This window comes from Spermophilus citellus, assembly GCF_964194105.1.
Source record: "Spermophilus citellus genome assembly, chromosome: 8".
In the NCBI taxonomy this organism is placed as follows: domain Eukaryota; kingdom Metazoa; phylum Chordata; class Mammalia; order Rodentia; family Sciuridae; genus Spermophilus; species Spermophilus citellus.
Window position 1 is genome coordinate 57,972,850 of NC_138189.1, and position 18,801 is coordinate 57,991,650.

The window sequence follows — 18,801 nt, forward strand, 5'->3', positions numbered from 1 at the left end:
TTAAAGACAAAACACTGTAGGAGTTACAGATGGATTTTGATTCTAAATGAACAAATCTAACTGTATCTACATCCATTCAATCCTGCTTCCCTTCAGTTTTGCTAGGTAAGCTGCTCCTCTGCTCAGCTTCATTTGTACTTTTGAGCTTATCCTTTCATCCACTATCTCTTCTATTTTCTATGTTTAATACCTGAATCTCAGCGGAACTCTTCTTTTTAACTTCTGTTTGCGCTCAAGCAAAATCTTTCATTTCCCTTCAGCCCTTTTCAGCTGCCCACCTTCACATTCAAATTTCTTGGGAGATTTATCTATGTCAGTTTCTTATTTTTCACTTTCAGTCTTCCTTTTTTTTTAAATATTGTTTTTAGTTATAGATGGACACAATATCTTTATTTATTTATTTTTATGTGGTTCTGAGGATCGAACCGAGTACCTCACAGGTGCAAGGCAAGTGTTCCACCCCTGAGCCACAACCCCAGCCCACTTTCAGTCTTTCTGTATCCACTCCAGTCTGGGTTTTGGTCTCAACATTCTACCAAAGTAGCTGTATTAGGGATCTAGGTCACCTTCGTGCAATAGATGGTTTTTCAATTCTCATCTGTAATCCTTGCTGGTAATATTTGTAACTCTTGAACTATTCCTTCTCAAGCATTCACTTCCCTGTGCCTTGACCTACCACCCCTCCCGACAGCTGCCTGATCTTGACTCATTTATCTTTCTCAAGACTCCATCATGGGGCTCTCCCTGTTTCACTTTCCTTACTTCCTCGGCTATTTCAATCTTGCCCTTCTTGAAGGTTCACAAATAATGTTCCAAGGTTAGGCTTGTCTCTAGATCTTTTCATCTATAATACCTACTTGATGTCTCTTCTTAAAAAATAAAAAATGCCTAAAACTCAACATGTCCAATCCTACCATAGATTTTTCTATAGGAAGACTGACACTTGCTAGACCATTTTGTTGTATTAAAATTATTGCATTATACAAGGCAAAAGGCCTAAATCGTCACACTTGGAGTTTTGTACTGGGGACAATCAGGCTCCAGCCCTGGCCCACATCTGTGCTCTGCCCATCCTTGGCTCCCTCATGCATTGTGTGGAAACTTCACTCCTCCTTTCCCAGCTCCACCCTTGCCCCTGTGAATAGCTGCCTCCTGGCCACTCCTCAGGCCCAATGGTAAACACTTCAGTGATGTTCTTTGCTCAAGGTGGGATTTGTGCATATCAGAAGCCCTCTCAGGCTCTAGAAGAGATTCATGGCTATTTGGATAGGGAAACCCAGAATCAGTGTGCCCAATCATGGTCTAGAAGAGAAGGAAGGCAGACTTTGGTGTTCACATAGCCTTGGTTTTGTAAACTTTTTGGTCCATGGGGCAGAATAGAGATGGAGAAGCTCATGAGAGGTCTTCTAAGCATTAACTTTCAGAAAGAGGACTCTCTTGCTTAGGTGAAAAGCCAGTACTCCTCCTAAATCTCTCTAATATTTTTCCTTCTCTCCATTCCTCCACCACTGATGCAATTCAAGATCTCATCCTGTTTCAAGGGATTGTTGCATTTGTTCCCTGACTGGTCTTCCTGTATACACTCTTGCCCTCTTCATGCTGTTCCCCACATGTTAACCAGGGTGACCTTCTGAAGCATAAATCAGATGACATCATTAAGCTAATAAATTCATTCAACATCATGTCATTGTTTTTGAAAAACCCAAATACTTACTGTAGCTAAGATGACATACAAAGTTACCTCCTACTCTTCTTACCCTCCTCACACTATACTTCCCTATAACTTAGAATGTAGACTTTCTTAGTTTCTTTCTCACATTATTTATTTATTAATTTCCTCAAGCATTTGCACATGCTATTGCTTTTGCCTGGAAGCTATTTTTTTCCCCTCTCATTATTCATGCATTTTATATTCTCAGCTCAAAACCACATCTCCCTGAAGGCCCTTTCAGATTTGTAGGTCCATGCTATTGATAAAAAAAATATATACTGCCTGAATCAGGTAGAGTGTTTCATCCTTAAATAATCATGTTGTCTACAGACTTTGTCAATCATCTTAGATAATCCGTTTCCCCTTGAAGCTTTTGTAGTTTTCTATGAGAATATTATTCTGTGGTGGTGGAGGGAATTATAATATTAAAATGACCACATCCTCATACTTACCTTTGACTGGAAACCCAAATAATTGCAAGTTCTGCTTTTCTTTTCAGAATGCTTTTCTTTATTTCTTAAAATTCCTGCAGGGAGTTCCCTTCCATCCTTCTCTATGTTGAAGCCCATTTCCTTTTTAAATATGTGACACTAGAATGTATTTTGCAAATTATACATAGATAGGATATAACTTATTCTACGTAGGATCCCACTATGTGGTTGTAGATGATATGGAGGTAAGGCTAGGAAAGTTATGACCAATTCATTTTACTGTTCCTGTTACCCACCCAATCCCATCTTTTTTTCCCCCTTTGTCTAATCCAATGGATTCCTATTATTATTTCCTACCCCAGCCTCCCTTGTTTTAGGTTACTATCCATGAATCAGAGAGAACATTTGGCCTTTGGTTTTTTTGTGATCAACTTATTTCACTTAGCATGATATTCTCCAGTTTCATCCATTTACTGGCAAATGCCATTATTTCATTCTTCTTTATGGCTGAGTAATATTCCATTGTGTATATATACCACATTTTATTTATCTATTCATCCATTAAAGGATACCTTTGTTGTTTCCATAGCTTGGTTATTGTGAGTTTAGATACTATAAGCATTGGTGTAGCTGCATCACTGGAGTATGCTGATTTTAAGTCCTTTGGGTATAGACTGAGGAGTAGGATAACTGGGTCAAATGGTGGCTCTATTTCAAGTGTTTTAAGGAATCTTCATACTGATTTCCATAGTAGTTGCACCAATTTGCAGTCTCATTAGCAATGTATGAGTGTAAATTTCTCCCACATCCTTGCACCATTTATTGTTACTTGTAGTCTTTACAATTGCCATTCTAACTGGACTGAGATGGAATATCAGTGTAGTTTCAATTTGCATTTCTCTAATTGTTAGAAATGTTGTAATTTTTTTCATATATTTGTTGATTATTCATATTTCTTCTTCTGTGAAGTGTTTGTTCAGTTCCTTTTCACATTTGTTGATTGGGTGATTTATTCCTCTGGTGTTAAGTGTTTTGAGTTCTTTGAATATCCTGGAAATTAATGCCTTACTTATCTGAGGTACTGGTGGTAAAAATTTTCTCACATTCTGTAGAATCTATGTTCACATTTTTGATTCTTCCTTTGCTGAGAAGAAGATTTTCAGCTTGATACCATCCCATTTATTGATTCCTGATTTTAGTTCCTGTGCTTTAGTCTTGTTGAGGAATTCAGTTTCCAAGCTGACATGTTGGACAGTTGGGCTTACTTTTTCTTCTAGGAAGTGCAGAGTCTCTGGTATAATGTCTAGGTCCTTGATCCACTTGGAGTTGAGTTTTGTGTAGGGTGAGATATAGGGGTTCAATTTCATTCTATTACACATGGATTTCCAGGTTTCCCTACACCATTTGTTGAAGAGTCTATCTATCTTTTCTCCAATGTATTTTTATGGTGCCTTTGTCTGGGATAGCATAACTGTATTTATGTGGGTGTGTCTCTGTGTCTTCCATTCTGTTCCACAGGTCTTCAATCTGTGCTGGTGCCAGTACCATGCTGTTTTTGTTATTATAGCTCTGTAGTATAATTTAAAGTCTGATATTGTGATGCCTCCTGCATCACTTTTTGTGGTGAGGATTGCTTTGGTTATTCTGGGTCTCTTATTTTTCCAAATTAATTTAATGATTGCTTTTTCTATTTATGTGAAGAACATCATTTGGATCTTTATAGGAATTACATTAAATCTGTATAGTGATTTTGGTAAGTATGGCCATTTTTATGATATTACTTCTGCCTATCCAGAAATATGGGAAATCGTTCTGTTTTCTAAGGTCTTCTTCAATTTCTTTCTCAAGTGTTCTGTAGTTCTGTTTATAGAGGTCTTTCACCTATTTTGTTATATTGATGACCAAATATTTTATTGTCTTTGAGGCTATTATGTATGGGTAGTTTTCTAATTTCTCTTTCAGCTGGTGTATCCTTGGTGTATTGAAATGCAATTAAATCATTGTTGTTAATTTTATATCCTGCTACTTTGCTGAATTTGTTCTAGAAGCTCTAGAAGCTTTCTAGTAGATTTTTTTGGAGGAGGGGTAGTCTAAATGTAGAATAATGTCATTGGAAAATAGGGATTGCTTGAGCTCTTCTTTTCCTATTTGTGTCCCTTTATTTACTTTCTTTTTTCGGATTACTCTGGCTAGGGTTTTGAGGGCTATGTTGAATAGGAGAAGTGAAAGAGGGCCTCTTTGATTTGTTCCAGTTTTGGAGAGAGAATGTTTTCAGTTTTTCTTCATTTATTTCAGGGTCCATGATCATAATTGTATTCTCATCAGGATTTTAATAATTTGGGCTTTTCTCTTTTTCTTTGTTAGCTTGGCTAAAGTTTTATCAATATTGTTTATTTTTTCAAAAACCTAACTTTTTTTTCTTTTGAGTTTTTTATTTTTGTTTTTTGGTTTCACTTTCATTATATTTGGCTCTGATTTTTATTGTTTTGTATCTTCTACTGCTTTTGGTGCTTGTTTGTTTTTCTCTTTCTAAAGTTAGATTTTTTTTTTTTGTGATTTTCTGTTCTTTTAATTAATGAGCTCAATGCAATGAACTTTCCTCTTAGAACTGCCTTCATAGAATCTCATGGATTTTGGTATGTTGGTTTACTATTCTCATTTACCTCTAAATATATATTTTTTAATTTCGTCCCTGATTTCTTCAGCTACTCATTGTTCATTCAGTAGTGTATTATTTCGTCTCTAGGAGTTACAGTTGCTTCTATTTTTTAATTATATAATTAATTTCTAATTTCATTCCATTATGATCTGATAGAATGCAAGGTATTATCTCTATTTTTTTTTTGTATTTGCTAAGAGTTGCTTTGTGGACTCAAATGTGGTCTATTTTAGAGGATGTTCCATGTGCTACTGAAAAGAAAGTGTATTGATTCGTTGATGGATAAAATATCCTACATATGTCTGTTAAAACTAAATTATTAATTGTATTTTTTTAGCTCTAAGGCTTCTTTCTTTAGTTTTTGATTTGAATATCCATCTATTGGTGAGAGAGGAATGTTGAAGTCATGCAGTATTATTGTGTTGTGATCTATTTGATTCTTGAGATTATGAAGGATTGGTTTGATGTACGTATGTACACCATTGGTTTGGGGCCTAAATATTTAAGATTGTTATGTCTTGTTGAAGTATAGTTTCCTTAGGCATGTGAAATAGCCTTCTTTGTCCCTTCTGATTAATTTTGACTTGAAGTACACTTTATCAGATATGAGGTTAGAAACCCCTGCTTGCTTGCGAGGTCCATGTGAATGGTACATATTTTGCTATCCTTTTATCTTCAGTCTGTGGATGTCTTTTCCTATGAGGGGAGTCTCTTGGAGACAGCATATTGTTGCGTCTTGTGGTCTTGATTTTTAGTTCAATCTGCCAATCTAGGTCTTTTGATTGATGAGTTTAGACTGTAACATTCAATATTATTATTGAGAAGTGATTCTTATTCCCTGTCATTTTGAATTCTTTCCAGTTTTTAATTTGAAATAGCTTCTTTTTTGATGGACTGTACTTCTACTGTAGTTTCCCCCTTTGCTGGATTTCATTTTCATTTTATATTTCTTCTTCAAGAAATATTTGGTTGCAAATGTTTTGTGGTGCAGGCTTTTTGGTTGTGAATTTTTTTGTTTATCATGAAAGGTTTTTATTTCATCCTCAATATAAAGCTTAGTTTTGGAGGGTATATTATTTTTGCTGGAATCCATATACTTTCAGAGTTTGGTACATGTTATTCCAAGACCTCCTAGCTTTAAAGTTGTGGGTTGACAATTCAGCTGAGATCTGAATTAATTTCCCTCTAAATGTTACTTGATTTTTTCCCTCTGGCAACCCTTAGAATTCAATCCTTAATCTGTATGTTAGATATCTTCATAATAATGTGCCTTGGTGTGGACCTGTTGTCATGTTTTATATTTGGGGTCCTATTTGATTTTTAAGTTCATTCTTAAGGTTTGGGAAATTTTCAGACATTATTTCATTGAAAAGATTGTGCATTCTTTTGGTTTGTATCTGCGAGCCTTCATCTATCCTGATAAATCTTAATATTTTTTTTTCATGCAATCCCATATTTCCTGGAAGTCTGTTCATAGTCTCTTAACATTTTTTCTGCATACCCAGCTTTATTTTCAATATTATATATTTTGTCTTCATTGCTTGTGACTCTGTCTTCTAGTTGGTCTAGTCCGTTGATGATACTTTCAACAAATTTTTTTTATTTGATTTATTGATTTCTACATTTCCTCGATTTCTGTTTGTTTAGTTTTTTTAAAATCTCTCTTTATTGAAGTAATCTTTTGCTACCTGTAATTTTTCCCTTACATCAACCTTTACCACACATATCAGTTTAACTCTGTACATTCTAAATTTCTTCTCTGACATTTCTTCCATTGTGGTGTTGATGGATTCTCTTTTTGACATATTTTGTTTATTTCAGGCAAATGGTTCCCTTGCTTTTTTTATGTTGTTTTTATGTATAACCATCTAACAGTTGATTTTGAGACATTAGGTTTTTTCCTTGTGGTATTATAGTGTTCCTGAAGGTTTCCAGTATCTCACGGTTTAACAGGAGATAGATATTAACAATACTGACCCAAACAATTACAGCATTAAACCAAGGAGCTCTTGCAATGAACTCTACAATGCTGGTTGTTACAATACTGAGAAATGATACGATCATTTAGATCATTTATTACCCACGAGTAAATCAGTAAGTTCACATAAGAATTTACAATTTCATGTGATGACAGGGGTATAATAGAAGTGATATAGGATGTGATGATTATAAAGGTGGAGGAGGAAACATTGAGGTAGAAAGTTAAATAATCAGTGGAAAAGAGAACATTAGAGCTTGGCTATTAGTGGAAGAAAAGAGAGAAGGAGAGTGAAAGGAAATTAATAAGTGAGAGAAAAAATAATAATGAAAATAAAATAAAAAATAGAAAAAAATTAAAAATTAAAAGAAAAAAATGAAGTATACAGAAAAGAAATAAAGTTTACAAGAACAAAATTGATACATTCTAATCAAACATTTTAGTCTATGAAATATTGATCCATGAAAAATAACTGCATTCAAATAAAATGGTAGAAAGAAAAAGAAAAAAAAGGATATGTAAGTATGTATAAGTACCAGTTAAAAATAGAGTTCTTTAAGAGGAAAAGAAGAAGAGATGGGACAGTAGAAAAGGGTTTATAGATTCAAGAGGGGAGTAGGGTCTATGCAGATGCTACAGGATGTATTATTAAGAGGTGAGACAAAAAACCAAAACAACAGCAACAACAACAACAAGAAGAAAACAATAATTAAAGATAAAATAGAAGTAAAAGAATTAAAGGAAAAGTGAGAGAAAAAAAATAGTAGAGTTTGGCTGTTAAAAATAGAGAAGTATAAATAAAGGATAACAGAGTTATGAAAGAGTCAATAGGGAGTCAATCCAACATATACTAATCCATGACCTAGTCTTCCAAAAAATAAAGAAAAATTAAAAAATAAAAAACTTTAAAAATATAAAGAGAATGAAATAAGGAAAAAAGCTATCTTAAATCCTAAAAGCTAAAAAAAAAAAAAACCCAGAAACAAATTGTATATGTACAAATGCATAAATGTCAATCATTTGTCAATCAGTACACTTCAAAAACAATTCAAAATATGACGAAAGGAAAATCAAAGTAGCAAAATAGTCAATGAATTTTTTTTTTTTTTTTTTTTTTTTTTTTTTTTTTACTGTCTGTACTAAAGTGCCTTTCAGTTTCTAAGCATCCCTTCTCAGTATGATGGGCTGAGGAGCTGTGGAAGATGCTGGCAGCATGACTCCTTGAGTGTTGTCTTTGAGATCTGTTAACTGCAAGTGAAGCTCCCCAGGGTGGGGATTTGCTATTTCCCCAGCTGTTTTTTATGAGGGGATTTTCAGGTGTTTAATGAATCAGCTTGCTTCTAGGACTGTATTCCAATGCCTTGCACAGGGCACTGCCCAGGGAAAGAGGCAGTTGGTCCTTCAGCAGTTCTGTGTTTCTGGGATACTGACTGTTATTGTATTTTTGGATTCTCAAGGATGGCCGGGGTCGGGGGTGGGGGTGGGGGTTGTGGTTTAGAAACTGAAATCAGTCATTCAGCCCCCCTTCAGTTTCTCCCAGCTGCTGGTCTTGCTCACTGCCCATTCAATGGAGTAGAGAAGGGGGCATGGACTTTCTCTGGCCTCTCTGATCTGTAATGCCCTGAGGCAATATGATCTCCATGCAGACTCTGCTGCTTTGCTAGGCTCACTTTACATCTCACAGTTGGAATCTGCTGGATTCATGTGCTGGGATTTTGAGGATCCAAGCACCTGATCTGAGTTTGTGCTGCTTTTACATGGAGGTATTTAAGCCTATGCTTCCTGTGCTGGTCTGGCTGGCTATGTCATTTGAGTACCAGTTTATTTGGACAAATAGCCTCTGGCTCTGCCCAGGGTGGCCTGCCCTGATTCCAGGGTTCCCCACACCATGATATTCCAGAATTTATAGACCTTTTCAGAACTTGCAGTTTTCTTTTTTTCTTCATCTCCAGCTCCTGCCTGGAGTTCAGCTCCAATTCAGTTCCTTAGCCTTGTCTGGTATATCCCAACTTTTCCAATGTTCAAGGTTTTCTGTCAGACATTGAGTATCAAGGGAGTTTTTTTTTTTTTCCCCCTTTCACTCACCTCCTGCATAAGTAATTTCCCTGCTGTTTAAGTCCAAGTCATGGAGTTGTGAGCATTACCTCTTTCAGCTAATCTGCCATCTTTCCAGTTTGCTTTAATCTTTTGTACAACAGAAATTGCACATCTTGATTTTTCTTACCTCCCTCAGTACTCTGCCAACTCATTCCATTTCTGCAGGCAAAGTTCTTTCACAAGTTAAAATGAGCTCAGTGACAAATTTGAAATTTAACAGTCTGTTTAATTGCATAGGTAGCTAAAGAGGTTAAAGTCCACATATCTCATTTATGCACAAGATTGCCTTTCTCCAAGTCCTAACTTGTATTCTACATGCATAGTAACTTATAATGTTGCACTATAATTATCTTCCAATGTTTGTTGAACGGCGAGCTTCTTGAAATCAGGGGCTGTGCCTTATTAATCTTTTGTATCTTCAGAGTTTAGTAAATGCTTGCTTGGCATATAGGGGACACTCAATAAATTTTAAATCTGAATTAGAATAAGAGACACAACTGAAAGTATGAAACGTTACTTAGTTCCTTCTGCCCTGTCAACAAGAACACTGTGGTTCTTAAATAAATAGTTACCTAACTGTTTACTTCACATTTCTCAATTATTTACTCTGTAGTTAAATTCAGTTCAGTGTCAGTTTCCAGCTGCAGACTTGCACATGTAGATCTGAATATATCTCCATGTTGCATGAGTCAAGTTGTGTTAAATTATCTTTAAGACAATAATCCAAAAATTTTGCTGTGATGCCAAGACAGTGTTTGCTTTAGATACTAACATTCCTGATGTACTTTCCCCCCCAATATTCCATATAGCTGCAAAAAGAAATTTGCACTAATCAATACCATCATTTGCTTTTAAGATGTTAACTGCAGAAAGACTAATTTATATAATTTTAATGCATGAACAAATAAATTGTATAAATAAAAATTTAAATTGTATTCAAATAGTAATTATATATATTTTAAACTACTTGTTGAAGCTATTAATGCTAAATATACTTGCCATGTCACAACTATAAATCAGAAGCTGTTTCTGATTTTGAAAGGACAGCACCATCCTGTTACTGAAATTCATTCTTTATTCTATTTGAATGTGTACTTCTGACAGTTTTTATTATTAAGTGAACTATTTTTGCAAAATACCTTCAAACCCACATATATTGTTCTAATAGAAAGTTTTTTTCTAATGTTTATATAATTAAAAACTAATTTGAAGAATTCAAAACTTATATATCCTATAGTAATATATTAAAATCACTTTAAACCATTTACATCAGGTTTTTTACTATAATTTAGCCAGAGAATAATTTTTCTCCTTATTAAAAAAACATATAGGCCAATTATTTATATGATCTATTTTTTAAATGTTTCATGGTTTAACTTTTAGATCAAATCATCCATTTTTTAATGTTAGCCCACACACAGCTCTTAAAAAGCTATGACAATTCCAGGACTTAAATTCCCAGCTTCAGTTGGGTAGCAGGTTGGGAAGGATTTAGCTAAGAACTAGCACTAGAAGATCACAAGATACCTAACAATTTCTAAAACTTTAGAAGATACTGAGGAGAAAATTTTACCCTGTAATTAAAATAATCTGAATCTGAGCCACTAAAATTTCAACAAAGGAACATTATAACAATACAATCTTTGTACAAGTTAGGAAAATTTATTTTTGTAACTTTAAACTTCTTTTAGTTAGTCTTTTGAATTGTATTTGGAAAAAACATGGAATGTGAAAAGACTCTCAATAGTGCATTCATTTCTGCTTGATTTCCATCTTAGCTATCATTATGAATGGAGTTACTAATATTAATTTCTGTTTATGTTTATATATTCTATTTGTTGTGAATATTTCAAGAATGAATAAACAGATTATAGACATTAGTATATTTTTCTTTCAGGTAAGGGAAAGTCTCATTAATGTAGCTTAGAAAGTTTGCCTTTTTAAATTTCTTAAAAATGTTAAGCTGAGCTCTATAGAAAGAAATGCTTGCCAAGCACCTGTTTAGCTTAGGAATGGACAAGCTCTCAAATTTGAGTTCCAATTCCCTAATGTGTTATATTTTTTCCTAACAGATAGGATGTTTTTTCATTTGATAAGACCATCATCAGAAGTATAGAATTATGAAATATTCAAGGTAGAAGGCTCCGTAAGTGTAATTTAATCCAACTTTATTCATATGGCATAGAAATGTACATAGATTTACATCTCCATGCCTGAAGCTAGAAAATTACACTGAACTAACTGAAACTACCAAGTAAATAATCAAGAAATTTGAAGTAAATGGTTAGGAAATATGAGTGGAAATAAACAAAAATTCCAGAGACTCAATCTAAAATGAGAAAGGGCAGAAAACAGGACCCTTACCCCAAGGGAGCTTTGGGGGAAAGGAATTAAGAGAGAGGACAAGCTGTTTTAGACAGTGTTTTTGCTGCTGTGACTAAAAGACCCAACCAGAACAACTTTAGGGAGGAAAAGTTTATTTGAGGACTTATGATTTCAGAAGTCTCAGTTCATAGACAGCCAAGTCCATTTCTCGGAGCTTGAGGTGAGGCTGAACATCATGATGGAAGAGGTGATCAGAAAGAAGAGAGAGAGGTTTTCACTATCCAGATACAAATATATACCCCAAAGCCCTGCCTCAATGCCTACTTCCTCTGGCCACAACCTACTACTTCAGTTACCACTCAGTTAATCCCTATCAGGGGATTAATTTACGGATTGGGTTAAGACTCTCACAACCCAAAAATTTATCCTCTGAACTTTCTTTCATCGTCTCACATGTGAGATTTTGGGGGACACCTCACATCCAAACCATAACATTCCACCCTGGGTCCTCTAAAGCTCACAACCATCTCATAATGTAAAATACATTTTGTTCATTTCCAAGAGTCTCTATAGTCTCAACAGTTCTGAAATAGCTCAGAGTTCAAGTCCAAGTCTTCTCTGAGGCTCAAAGCAATCTTGCATTGTGAGCTCCTGTAAAATTGAAAGCATTTTACAAGTATCCAATATATAAAGGTACAGAGCAAACTTTGGTCTTACTTTGGTCCCATCCCTGTGGATGGGACCAAAGTAAGAAAAAGGGATGGGACCAAAGTAAGACCAAAGTCCAACTGGGCAAACAAGTACTATAGTTCTGTGTTCTACATCTGGAGCACATGGCATGATGTCATCTCCAAAGGGCTTCTGTAACTCCATCCCTGTGTCCTTGTTGGTTGCAGCCCAAGTGGCCTTTCTTTTGCTTGTCTCAGCTGAATTCCTACAGCTTTCCTAGGATGATGTCATATATTACTGGCATTTCTTAATCTTGGGGGTCTCCAATGCAGCTTCATTTTCCTCCTCAAATCTCTACACTTTGCATTCTCAGGGAGTGCCTCCAAGGCTCTGATTCTGCTGCACTTAACCTGACTTCCAAGGTCTTCCTTCGAAATCTTGCTGGAAACCTCCAGTGACCCCCTAACTTCAGCATTCTGCATTACTGCAGAACCAGCACTATGTGGTTGACACCAAGTTCTACTGTCATCTTGAGCAATAGCCAAACCTCCAGGGACCCTGGCTGCAGCAGCTTCAGACTATGTGGGTGGCTGAGCATGTTAAAAAAACTTCCTCTATCAGACGCCGTGTCTCTGATTTAATATCGAGCTCCTTGATCCATTTTGAGTTAACTTTTGTGCATGGCGAGAGAAAGGGATTCAGTTTCATTTTGATGCAAATGGATTTCCAGTTTTCCCAGCACCATTTGTTGAAGATGCTATCCTTCCTCCATTGCATGCTTTTAGCCCCTTTATCAAATATAAGATAGTTGTAGTTTTGCGGATTGGTTACTGTGTCTTCTATTCTGTACCATTGGTCCGCTCGCCTGTTTTGGTACCAGTACCATGCTGTTTTTGTTACTATTGCTCTGTAGTATAGTTTGAAGTCTGGTATCGCTATACCGCCTGATTCACACTTCCTGCTTAGCATTGTTTTTGCTATTCTGGGTCTTTTATTATTCCATATGAATTTCCTGATTGTTTTATCTATTTCTACAAGAAATGCTGTTGGGATTTTGATTGGGATAGCATTGAACTTATAGAGAACTTTTGGTAATATCGCCATTTTGATGATGTTAGTTCTGCCTATCCATGAGCAGGGTATATTTTTCCATCTTCTGAGGTCTTCTTCTATGTCTCTTTTTAGGGTTCTGTAGTTTTCATTGTATAGGTCTTTCACCTCTTTTGTTAGATTGATTCCCAGGTATTTTATTTTTTTGGGGGATATTGTAAATGGAGTAGTTGTCCTCATTTCTGTTTCAGAGGATTTGTCGCTGATATACAGGAATGCATTTGATTTATGCATGTTGATTTTATATCCCGCCACTTTGCTGAATTCATTTATTAACTCTAATAGTTTCTTTGTAGAACCTTTTGGGTCTGTTAGGTATAGAATCATATCGTCTGCAAATAGTGATAATTTAAGTTCTTCTTTTCCTATTTTTATGCCTTTAATTTCTTTCGTCTGTCTAATTGCTCTGGCCAGTGTTTCGAGGACTATGTTGAACAGAAGTGGTGAGAGAGGGCATCCCTGTCTTGTACCAGATCTTAGAGGGAATGCCTTCAATTTTTCTCCATTTAGGATGATGCTGGCCTGTGGCTTATCATAGATTGCTTTAACAATGTTGAGGAATGATCCTGTTATCCCTAATTTTTCTAGAGTTTTGAACATAAAGGGATGCTGTACTTTGTCGAATGCCTTTTCTGCATCTATCGAGATGATCATATGGTTCTTATTTTTAAGTCTATTGATGTGGTGAATAACATTTATTGATTTCCATATATTGAACCAGCCTTGCATCCCAGGGATGAATATGATCTACATACTGTGGGGTCAGGCCCCAAATTCCTCAATAGGACACCCATAGCGCAAGAGTTAACAACCAGAATCAACAAGTGGGACTTACTCAAACTAAGAAGTTTTCTCTCAACAAAAGAAACAATAAGAGAGATAAACAGGGAGCCTACATCCTGGGAACAAATCTTTACCCCACACACTTCAGATAGAGCCCTAATATCCAGAGTATACAAAGAACTCAAAAAATTAGATAATAAGATAACAAATAACCCAATCAACAAATGGGCCAAGGACCTGAACAGACACTTCTCAGAGGAGGACATACAATCAATCAACAAGTACATGAAAAAATGCTCAGCATCACTAGCAGTCAGAGAAATGCAAATCAAAACCACCCTAAGATACCATCTCACTCCAGTAAGATTGGCAGCCATTAAAAAATCCAACAACAACAAGTGCTGGCGAGGATGTGGGGAAATGGGTACACTTGTTCATTGTTGGTGGGACTGCAAAATGGTGCAGCCAATTTGGAAAGCAGTATGGAGATTTCTTGGAAAGTTGGGAATGGAACCACCATTTGACCCAGCTATTCCCCTCCTCGGTCTATTCCCTAAAGACCTAACAAGAGCATGCTACAGGGACACTGCTATATCGATGTTCATAGCAGCACAATTCACGATAGCAAGACTGTGGAACCAACCTAGAAGCCCTTCAATAGATGAATGGATTAAAAAAATGTGGCATTTATACACAATGGAGTATTACTCTGCAATAAGAAATGACAAAATCATAGAATTTGGAGGGAAATGGATGGCATTAGAGCAGATTATGCTAAGTGAAGCTAGCCAATCCTTAAAAAACAAATGTCAAATGTCTTCTTTGATATAAGGGGAGTAACCAAGGACAGGGTAGAGACGAAGAGCTTGAGGAAGATTAACATTAAACAGGGATGATAGGCGGGAGGGAAAGTGAGAGTTAAGGGAAATTGCATGGAACTGGAAGGTGAGCCTCAGGGTTATACACAATTACATATAAGAGGAAAGGAGGAGTAGGAGGAAAATTATATAAGTGGAAGAAACGATTTATAGTAGAGGGGATGGAGAGAGAGTAGGGGAGGGGAGGGGAGGGGAGGGGTGAGGGGACAGTGGAGAATGGGATAGACAGCAGAATACATCAGTCACTAGAAAGGCAATTTGTAAATCAATGGAAATGTAACTGATGTGACACAGCAATCTGTATACGGGGTAAAAATGGGAGTTCATAACCCACTTGAATCAATCTGTGAAATATGGTAAGTTAAGAACTATGTAATGTTATGAACAACCAACAATAAAATAATTAAAAAAAAAAAAACTTCCTGAGCTCCCTTGTGCAAGAAGGATGCCCCACTGGTCTCAAGAGAATTTTTACTTTTACTTACTTGAGTCTGAGATGGATATGATCTTGCTAATTCCTGAGATGCCCTCAAGCCATCTTTCCTATTGTCTCTGAGCAAAGTCTTTAGCATTTCTTTAGTGGCAATAATGTCTTTAACAACTGCAACTCCATTAGTCCCAGTTTTACTCTCACCTTTCAAGTCCAAGTTTTTCAAATCTTTCTGCTCTGCTGTTTGTTCCTAATTATCACAATAAACTTGGCTAAAAACTGGCAGCAATATCCACACAACTGCCTGAATGCTATGCTACCTGAATATTTCTTCCACCAGATTAAGAAGTCCATCACATTTAAAATTAGCTTCACAGAAAGTCATGGGCAAAATGCAGACTACTTCTGAGCCAGAACATAACATGAATGGCCTCTACTCCAAATTCCACTAGAGTTCTCCTTCTCTGAACCCTATTGATTCCTGCCCTCACTGTCTATGGTCCTTTTGGCATTCTGGTCTCCTGAGCTCCCACCAGAATTGGTCATTAAGCTCCATTTACAACAATCTAAAGTATTTCCAGCTTTTACTGCTAAACATCACAAAATTCCTCCCACCAATTCCCCAAAGCTCCAAAACTTATGAACCATATTGTTAGATAAGTCACAGCAACAACCCCACTCTCAGTACCAATTTCTTTTTAGTCAGCTTTTTCACCACTGTGACTAAAAGAACCAACCAGAACAACTTTAGAGGAAGAATTTATTTGGAGGTTTACAATTTTATCTCAGTCCATTCCTTAGGCTCAAGGAAAAGCTATACATCATGGTGGTAGACTATGACAGAGGGAAGCAGCTCATATGGTGATCAAAAAAGTGTGTGTGTGTGTGTGTGTGTGTGTGTGTGTGTGAGAGAGAGAGAGAGAGAGAGAGAGAGAGAGAGAGAGAGGTAATTCACTTTCCAGATACAGTTATATACCTATATACCCAGGCCATGCCACCAATTCCCACCTTCTCCAGTCACATCCTACTACTCAGTTAATTCCTATCAGGGGATTAATTCACTAATAGAGTTAAGGTTCTCACAACCCAATCATTTCTCCTCAGAACCTTCTTGCATTGTTTCACATGTGAGCTTTTAGGGGCATCTCACATCAAACCATTACACTAGCCAAAGATGGTGATTGTGTGTGTGTGTGTGTGTGTGTGTGTGTGCGTGTAAACACCTAGACAACAGTGCTTTATTGAAAAGATTTGTTTAAATGAATATAAAATTGTGAAAAATAATTGTTTTCGAAATACAATTCTGTAGGTAAAAATTATCTTTTACTAAATGAGCAACTATCACCAAGAATATGTATTTAGATTTGGGTAGCAAAACAACAGGGGATTAAGAAGTGTGACAGTGTGAGCTCTCTCACCCAAAATAACCATTATTAGGTGGCAACTCTTTCAACCAGCAGTTTTACTCAAACATACATAGGGTTTTCATTGATCACTTGAATATGTTTTTTAAATTTTTTACACTTTTTTTTCCTAGCAAAGTTAATAAATGTCAAAATAATTCAAATAACTGACTCTGCCTGGATGTACTCTGAAGTCATGTAACACTTTTCTTGGTAAGAACTAAACACAATAAGTGTAAACATAGAGTTTTTTGACCATTCACAATTATGCAACAGTGAAGGGACAAAGTTAGAACAGCAGATTATTTTCTGTAATACACCTTTGTAATATTTCTTGATCAACACTGACTTCATTTTATTTTTTTTCTGGTCAAAATAGCAACAACAACAAAAATTGCTTTCTCATTCTTGAATGAAGTGTTTTTTTCTATCTCAACTTTTGCTGAAGCAAAATGATAGCACTGACCTAGCACTTGCCTCCTCTCAATGAGTTGTCTCCTTTCTGTAGGCCCTTTCTGTGGTCAAGTTTCCTAACATTAGTGTAAATGATTAAAAAAAAAAAAAAAAGCTACTCCTGAAGTGTGTCACAGGGATACAAAGGAAGAAAGGGCAGGAAAACGAAAGCACAAGGCCACAGTGCACCGAAACCTGACCAGGTGCAGTTTTGACTGTGGGCAACTATTGATAAGCTTAGGCTACAGATTTGAAATGTATTTCATTTTTTCTTCCACACATGGATAAAATTGTACCAAACAAATGAATAAACTGACAATAGCTGAAAATAGAGTAGGAAGTCTACCACTGATATTTTCCTCCTAACAGAAAAATTATTTCAAAAGGAAACAGAGGAAATCCAAGACAGGTAAATTGGTAGGCATTTGGGTTTCCTGGTGGGGAGACTTTGGGAGTAGGAACTCTGTCCAGTAACAAGTCTAGATTCGGGGGTGTGCCTACCAAAGGATCTCAATTTCCATTGCTAGGGTGGATCTTGTATACTTGCAGATACTGAAAATGCATTATAGTGCAGTATAAAATATAAAAAGGATGATTTCTGAATAGGTCAACTGCCAATTTTCCTTAAAAAATTATTCTCTAATTTAGTTGAGTAAAAATAGTGTGTATACTTAATTGTAATATGAAAACTGGAGATCATAGCTGCTTTGGTTTTCTTTATAACATAGTAATAACGCCATTCCTGGAGAACGCTAAATAAATTGACTTTGTAGGGTATGCTCTTCAGAGTGGATTTAAAAATTACCTAGTATGAGAATCCAGAGACTTCTTAAAGTTTATGCTTAAAAGTGTGCATTTTAAAAGCTATTTAAATTTAGAAATTTGTCATTAGATAATTCTATTTATTTCATTTTGCTAAAAATGTGCATATATGTAAATGAAGTAATGATATTGTCATAAAAGCAAACCTGGTTTTAAATGTTGTATATAAACATAAAATAAAGGAATTTAATTGTTACCACAGGGTATGTGGTAACATTTTATAAACATAAAATAAAGGAATTTAATTGTTACCACAGGGTATCTAGTGATATAAAGCTTTTTATATCACTAGATATATGTCTCTGCCATACAGGAACATTCTGGGTAAGTCTGAATGTTCTAGATGTAAATCAAGAATGCTTGTTAGTGTAATTATTAGTTAGGCTATATAAATCAAAGAAATTCAAAATGAACTAAACATTCTGACTCATTCTTGGAAATCAGTTCTACCATTTGTGATTAGTTAAGGAAGAAGAAAATGAAAACAAAAGTTTACCTCCAAAAATATAAAGTATAACATAGTGGTGAAATACAAATGTCAAAAGTACTCCTTTGAGTCACTGAAAACAAAAACAAAAACAAAAACTCAATGAACAAAACAGAAACAACAATAAAAACTCCTATGTTTCTCTCAGTTATTCTAGCCTCTTCTGTGTATAATTATTTAAAATAAGGTCATAGAAAATATATTTCATTATAATACTTCTCCTGAGTATTTATTAGTTTCTGTACCTGTATGTGTTATGGGGCATTTTGACTGACTCAATTATTTAGTTAAATAACTGGCTTGTTACTTAGGCCATAGCTAGGATGGAATCATGGGACTTGTTAATATCTATTTTAGTTGTCATTGTTGCTATGCTTTTCTCCTAGTTTGTGTTTGAGGCAAAAGTCAGACTTTTTCTGATAGTTTCAAAAAAAAAAAAGTAGAACCCCCATGAGATGTCTCTTTGTGTAAATTTCTCATTACCTTTAGTAAAAAGCATACTTGGAATTATTAGTAGATGCAGTTTAGATCTTAACTCAATTCCAAGCAGCAGCATCGGGTTAGT

General features: G+C 35.6%; 1 pseudogene across 1 annotated transcript in view; it reads left to right on the forward strand.

The window, feature by feature from the left end:
• Positions 1-18,801, forward strand: part of LOC308654680 (afamin-like) — a 106,083-nt pseudogene that overhangs the window by 26,119 nt on the left and 61,163 nt on the right. The gene's annotated exons all lie outside the window — the stretch shown is intronic.